Genomic DNA, 7,749 nt, shown 5'->3' with positions numbered 1-7,749 from the left:
CCCTGCTGCTGTCCTGGGAAGGCAGTGGAGGATGGCCCAAGTGCTTGGGCCCTGCACCCGTGTGGGAGACCCGGAAGAAGCCCTGGCTCTGAGAGACCTGAGCCTGGATCAAGGTGCAACTATTTTAGATTAGGCCTTCATCTTGTAACTCGGGCCTGACCGGACCCTGAACCCTGAGCAAGAAGCTCCTAAAAACAAATAACTGGACTCCCCTTGTGATAAACTCCCCTAGCAACAGCCAATCAGCAGGTAGCAGGGGAATACCTAAAGTTCCAGGTGTCTTGTCAGGCAGGAAAGGTGACTGATAACATCCCAAAACTCTGCAGGTTGGCACGTACACCCCCGTAGCTCAGACCCTGTACTTTCGCCAATCAATTTAAAAGGCGTCAACCCCAAAGCCATCCAACCACCTTTACTAGGTCCATTCCCACTGCTGGATGCACTAATCAGGTGTTTTTTTTGTTTGTTTGTTTGTTTGTTTGTTTTTACAGGCAGAGTGGACAGTGAGAGAGAAAGACAGAGAGAAAGGTCTTCCTTTTGCCATTGGTTCACCCTCCAATGGCTGCTGCAGCCGGCGCGCTGCGCTGATCCGATGGCAGGAGCCAGGTACTTATCCTGGTCTCCCATGGGGTGCAGGGCCCAAGGACCTGGGCCAATCTCCACTGCGCTCCCTGGCCACAGCAGAGAGCTGGCCTGGAAGAGGGGCAACCGGGACAGAATCCGGCGCTCTGACCAGGACTAGAACCCGGTGTGCCGGCGCCGCAAGGCAGAGGATTAGCCTAGTGAGCCACAGCGCTGACTTTTTTTTTTTTTTTTTGACAGGCAGAGTGGACAGTGAGAGAGAGAGAGAGACAAAAAGGCCTTCCTTTTGCCATTGGTTCATCCTCCAATGGCCACCGCAGCCAGTGTGCTGTGGCCAGCGCACCACACTGATCCGATGGCAGGAGCCAGGTGCTTCTCCTGGTCTCCCATGGGGTGCAGGGCCCAAGCACTTGGGCCATCCTCCACTGCACTCCCTGGCCACAGCAGAGAGCTGGACTGGAAGAGGGGCAACCGGGACAGAATCCGGCGCCCCGACAGGGACTAGAACCTGTTGTGCCGGCGCTGCAGGCGGAGGATTAGCCTAGTGAGCCGCGACACCGGCCACTAATCAGTTTTTCAAGATGTTCTTTGCGTTTCCTGCGGAATGAGATGATTTGCTGAATGGTGCTATAATGTATAGAATGTCTCTGAAAACCCTATAAAACCCCGTTAACTGAAGAGTCGGGGCTCTCAATTCAAATCCGTTGTGTCGGTGACGGTTGAGAGTCTAGACCCGGGCCTGTAATAAAACTCTCATGTTTTACAGTGGTATCGGCTCCTTGGTGGTCTTTGGGGACAATCGAACTGGGCATAACAGCTCCTGACTTCAGATTGGCCCAGCTCTGGTCATGGTGGCCATCTGGGGAGTGAACTCTCTCTCTCTCTCTTTCTCTCTTTCTTTCTCTCTCTCTCTGCCTTTCAGATAAATAAACAAATCTAAAGAAAAAAAGGAAGCAATGTATGCCCCAAGAAGCAGGAGCAGGCAGGCACAGAGGCACAGCTCCTGCAGATGGCCACTCAGCACCCCAGAGCCGCGGCCGCAGCCTGCTGCTGCCCTCACTGCCCAGGGCGCCACCCCTCCGGGTCACAGCCGCACCCTCGCCAGGTTCGGCCCAGGGCTTGTGCAACTTCCTCCCCTGTGATCTGTGTCCTCACCCTGACCGCAGACCCTGGCAGGAAGCTCCCGCCTGGCGCCCCTCCCCCATCACTCTAGGGACAGAGCCCAGTCTCACCCCCAGGCTCCACCCTGCCCTAATCAATCAGGAGAACTCAGCTTCTTGTGGATAATATTGAGGTTTTTTTTTTTTTCTTATCCTTTTTTTTTTTTTTTTTTTTTTTTTTTTTTTTTTGACAGGCAGAGTGGACAGTGAGAGAGAGACAGAGAGAAAGGTCTTCCTTTGCCGTTGGTTCACCCTCCAATGGCTGCTGCAGCCAGCGCACCGCGCTGATCCAATGGCAGGAGCCAGGAGCCAGGTGCTTTTCCTGGTCTCCCATGGGGTGCAGGGCCCAAGCACTTGGGCCATCCTCCACTGCACTCCCTGGCCACAGCAGAGAGCTGGCCTGGAAGAGGGGCAACCGGGACAGAATCCGGCGCCCTGACCGGGACTAGAACCCGGTGTGCCGGCGCCGCTAGGCGGAGGAGGATTAGCCTAGTGAGCCACGGCGCCGGCGAGGTTTTTTTTTTTTTTTTTTTTTTTTTTTAATATAAATTTATTTATTTGAGAAGCAGAGCCAGAGATAGACAAGTCTTCCATCTGCCGGTTCACTCCCCAATTGGCCGCAACAGCCGGAGCTGCACCGATCCGAAGCCAGGAGCCAGGAGCTTCTTCCTTGTCTCCCACATGGGTGCAGGGGCCCCAGCACTTGGGCCATCTTCTACTGCTTTCCCAGGCCACAGCAGAGAGCTGGATCAGAAGAGGAGCAGCTGGGACTAGAACTGGCGCCCACATGGGATGCCGGCACTGCAGGCAGAGGTTTAACCCAGTTCACCACAGCACCAGCCCCATAATATTGAATTTTTAAAAAAGATTTTATTTATTTATTTGGAAGACGGATTTACAGAGAGGCAGAGGCAGAGACAAAGAGAAATCTTTCATCTGCTGGTTCACTCCCTAGATGGCCACATGGCCAAAGCTGCGTAGATCCCAAGCCAGGAGCTTCCTCCAGGTCTCCCATGTGGCTGCAGGGCCCCAAGCACTTGGGCCATCCTCTATTGCTTTCCCAGGCCACAGCAGAGAGCTGGATCGGAAGTGGAGCAGCCAGAACTTGAACCAGCGCCCATATGGGATGCCAGCACTGCAGGCTGCGGCTTTACCCACTACACCACAGCACCAGCCCCGCCAATATTGAATCTTAACACCTGCTGTGGCCTGGGAAAGCAGAGGGAGATGGCCCAAGTCACTGGGCCCCTGCACCCACATGAGAGACGCAGAGGAAGCTCCTGGCTCCTGGCTTTGGATCAGCTCAGCTCCAGCCATTGTGGCCATCTGGGGAGTGAACCAGCAAATGGAAGCCCCCTCTCATTTCTCTCTCTCTCTCTCTCTCTGTAACTCTGCCTTTCAGATAAATAAAATAGACCTTAAAAAAGAAAACCCAGCAAGTTAAGGGCTATAGAAAAATGGAGAGGACAGTACAGGACCGCAGCCCAGGTCCCCTGCACCGGCGCATCAGTGTGGGCCATTACAGACGGGGAACCAGCATCTGCATTGCTGTTGGCTAGAGCCCGCGGGTGTCTCAGTTCCGATTTCACCTGACGTCCTCTGCCCCAGGATGCCCCTCCATCCGTGGCCGTCTCCTTGGGGGTCCTCTCGGCTCTGTCAGTTTCTCAGACCGCCCTGCTTCTGATGGCCTTCATGGTTTTGAGGCCACGCCCCCGGGACCTGTGGCTGTTGACCTTGACCCTCCGGCTGTCAAGTTTCCACCAACACCTTTGCCATCAGCTGTTTTCTTCTCTGTATTCAAGCATGGGTAAAAATAGCCTCCGTTGAAAAGCGCAGTGAGATGAGAGCAGTAGCGACCCCTTCACTGGTGCATCTGAGAGGCAAGCGCTGCCTCACTGCCGGCCATCTGGGGCCCAGGCAGTGGACTGGTACGGGGGCAGGGGGGCCTCTGCAGGGGTGACCCCTTCATGGCAGGCACCTGCCCCCTATGCACTGCAGAGGCAGGTGCAGGTACAGGTCGGTGCACAGCGGGCGCTGTGGCGGAGGAAGGAGTCTTAGAGTTGCCTGATCCATGGCCTGTTTTTTTTTTCTTCTTTTTTTAAAAGATTTATTTATTCATTTGAAAGGCAGAGTTACAGAGAAGCAGAGAGACAGAGAGAGATTTTCCATCTGCTGGTTCACTCCCCAGATGGCTGCAGGGCCAGAGCTGCGCTGATCCGAAGCCAGAAGCCAGGAGCTTCTTCCCTGTCTCCCACGAAGGTGCAGGGGCCCAAGGACTTGGGCCATCTCCCACTGCTTTCCCAGGCCACAGCAGAGAGCTGGATGGGAAGAGGAGCAGCTCGGACTTGAACCAGCGCCCATGTGGGATGCTGGCACTGCAGGCGGCGGCTTTACTCGCTACGCCACAGCGCTGGCCCCATGGCCTGGGTTTTCCACAAACAGGACACACCCTTGCAGCCAGCATGCAGATCATGGATAGCGCAGGACCTGCAGCCCAGGACCCCTAGGGTCACAGACTGCCCCCCAGAGTCACAGAAGGCACCCAGAAGAGAGTTGGGGTGTGGGCCAGCATGTGAAGCCAGCATGAGATGCCAGTTGGAGTCCCAGCTGCTCCACTTCCCATCCAGCTCCCTCTAATGTGCCTGGGAAAGCAGCAGATCATGGCCCAAGTGCTTTGGCCCCTGCACCCACATAAGAGACCTGGATGGAAGTCCTGACCCCCGACTTTGTCCTGGGCCGGCCCTTGGTTGTCACAGCTATCTGGGAAGTGAGCCGATGGGTAGAAGATGTCTCTGTCACCCTGCCTCTCAAATAAAATAAATAGCATGGGCCCCTCATTGCATATTTCAAAATAGCTAAGTAGAGGGGCCGGCACTGTGCTATAGTAGGTTAAACCTCTTCCTGCAGTGATGACATCCCATATGGGCACCGGTTCGAGTCCCAGCTGCTCTTCTTCCGATCCAGCTCTCTGCTATGGCCTGGGAAAGCAGTAGAAGGTGGCCCAAGTCCTTGGGTCCCTGCACCTGCGTGGGAGACCCAGAAGAGGCTCCTGGCCATTGCAGCCATTTGGGGAGTGAACCAGTGGATAGAAGACCTATTTCTTTCTCTCTCTTTGTAACTCTGCCTTTCAAATAAATCTTAGAAAAGTAGCTAAGTAGAGAGGGTTCTGAATGTTCGCACGGGCTGGAGGGACAGCTGGCTGATCGCAGGTGCTGACGGCTGTGCTGTGGCCGAGCCTGGGCTGGTGCTGGCGGCACCATGCCTTCCCCTACACACACATCCCTGCCCCGGAACTGCTAACGTGTGAAGACACAGGTGTTTTAGGAATGATTACCTGAGGCGTGGAGTTCATGAATGTGAAATTTCTAAATACAGATGCTTGCTGTGGGATTTGTTTTACTGTCTGGGATCCCTGCGGTAGCTCCCTCCCTGTGTTAACCAAATAGAAAACCAGAGTCCAGGCGGTTAGCCAATGAAAATAGAGAAAAGTTCACAAGCAGTCCTAGCTGTTTAAGATGTGTTTGTTTTATTTATTAGGGAGAGAGAGCGCGCTTTCACTCGTCATCCACAAATGCCTGCAATGGCTGGGGCTGGACCAGGCCAGACCCGGGAGCCAAGAATTTGATCTGTGTTTCCCACCTTTGGGTGGCGGGGACCCGAGCGCCTAAGCCATGCACTTTAGCATGGAGCTGGGCTTGAACCAGGCACCCTCTGATGTGCGATGCAGGCCTCTGGGGTGGCGTCTTGAGCTCTGTGTCGAACGCCCGTTCCGAGGAGTTGCTGTTTGAATGGTGGCTTCCGTGGATGGTGGGGACCAAATTCGGAATGATTTTCTTCCGGGAGGGTGCGAGGCTGACCTCTGTCTCCAAGGTCCTCCGAGAGCTGGCCTGTGGCTGCAGGGGATATGTGAGCCCACTAGAGGGCGCTAAGATACCAGACGAAGGATCAGGGCGCTGGGAAGCAGAGAAGGTGCTGTTCATAAGCATTTTTTGATTCATTTTATTTACTCATTTTTTTTATTTGAAAAGAAAAGTAACAAAGAGGGAGGGAGAGATCTTGCACTCACTGGTTCACTCTCACAACGGTGACTGCTGATCCCGGCCAGGAGCCAGGAGCTCCATCTGGGTCTCCCATGAGGGAGGCAGGAGGACTTGGGCCATCTTGCAGGTGGGTTAGCAGGGAGCTGGATGGGAAGCGGAGCAGCGGGGACTCGAACCAGACACTGAGAGCTGTTTCACGCCATTGGATGGAAATGCCTTTAACTGCTCGTGGAAGGAAGACGGGGAGGGAATCCTGACCTCGAGACTAATTTCCCGGGAGTCAGTCACAGGCAGAGACGGGGTTCAGGACATGCTACCCCAGAGCATCCTCCCGGGGTCTCCACAAGCACCGTGCGTACAGCTGTATCCAGTACATGATGCTTGGGGCTGATCACAAACAACAGCGTGCTTAGCCTACTATTCATCACTATTCAGCTCTCGCTCCTTTACCCCAGCCCAGCATGCCAGCCGCAGCCACACACGGAGAGGCCGTGTCTACGCTGTCCCAGTCTGTGTCTGTGCCCTCTGTGACGGAGTCGCTGTGGGTGCATTCTTAGACACCGTCCTCGCTGTCCAGTGACCCACGGGGTCCCGGGTGGGTCTCCTCGGACACACCACATCTGCACTCAGCCGGCCAGGGAGTCACAGCCCGCGGGGCAGCATTTGGCCGAGTGGCTAAGACCCGCATGTCCCACACCAGAGGGCCTGGGTTCAAGTCCTGGCTCCGCCCCTGACTCCAGCATTTCTGCTAATGTTCATTCCGGGAGGCAGCAGGTGAGGGCTAAGATATCTGCCCACTACGTGGGAGACCTGGATTCAGTTCCGGGTTCTGGACTTCAGCCTGGCTGCGGCAGGCATCTGGGGAGTGAACCAGCAGGTGAGAGCCCCCTCTTTAAACCTGCACCTGTTACCTCCCAGGAGGCTGGGTGGGAAGCGGACCTGTGCCTTAAGTCAGGTAGTGTATGTGGGACACAGGTGTCCCAAGCAGTGTCTTAACTGCTGTGACACACGCTTTGCCCCCTTTTTTTTTTAAGTATTTATTTGAAGGGTAGGGTGTGAGAGAGAACAAGGGACAGACCTTCCACCCACTGGGTCACTTTCCAAGTGGCCGCAACAGTGGTCCAGGCTGAAACCAAGAGTCCGGAACTCCAGTCGGGTCTCCCATGTGGGTTCAGGGACCAACCACTTGGGTCGTCTGTCGATACTTTCCCAGGTGCATTAGCAGGGAGCTGGATTGGAAGTGAAGCAGCTGGGACTCAAACCGGTGATTATATGGGATGCTGGCATCACAAGTGGTGGCTTAACATGCCAGCCCCCCAAATATATGTATTTTAAAGAAAGTATATGGGGCCGGCACTGTGGTACAGTGGGTTAACGCCATGGCCTGAAGCACCCATATGGGTGGCATCCCATATGGGCACCAGTTCAAGTCCTGGCTGCTCCACTTCCGATCCAGCTCTCTGCTATCGCCTGGGAAAGCAGTGCAAGATAGCCCAAGGGCTTGAGCCCCTGCACCCGCATGGGAGACCCAGAAGAAGCTCCTGGCTCCTGGCTTCAGATCAGCGCAGCTCCGGCCATTGCAGCCAATTGGGGAGTGAACCAGCAGATGGAAGACCTCTCTCTCTCTCTCTCTCTCTCTGATTCTCCTTTCTCTCTGTAACTCTGCCTTTCAAATAAATAAATAAATCTTGAAAAAAATAAAGTATAAAGAAAATAGTATCTTAATCTATTATATAAAATAGGATTATTTATGGTAATTAAGCCAATCCAATTCCCTATGTGATTAGATTATGTTCAATCTAAGATGTTTTGAAGGAATTGATAAAAACGTAGATCATCACTTTGCAAGAGTTTGTTAATCCTTCAGTTTGCGATTATCTTTAAGGTTTATTTGAAAGGCAGACTTACTGAGAGGGAGGGAGAAAGGGAGGGAGAGGGAGAGAGAAAGAGAGAGAAAGAAAAAGAAT

Source organism: Oryctolagus cuniculus, chromosome 18 (genome assembly GCF_051225735.1).
Source record: "Oryctolagus cuniculus isolate XC-2025 breed Fujian yellow rabbit chromosome 18, ASM5122573v1, whole genome shotgun sequence".
In the NCBI taxonomy this organism is placed as follows: Eukaryota; Metazoa; Chordata; class Mammalia; order Lagomorpha; family Leporidae; genus Oryctolagus; species Oryctolagus cuniculus.
Note: the sequence above shows the minus strand (reverse complement) of the source record.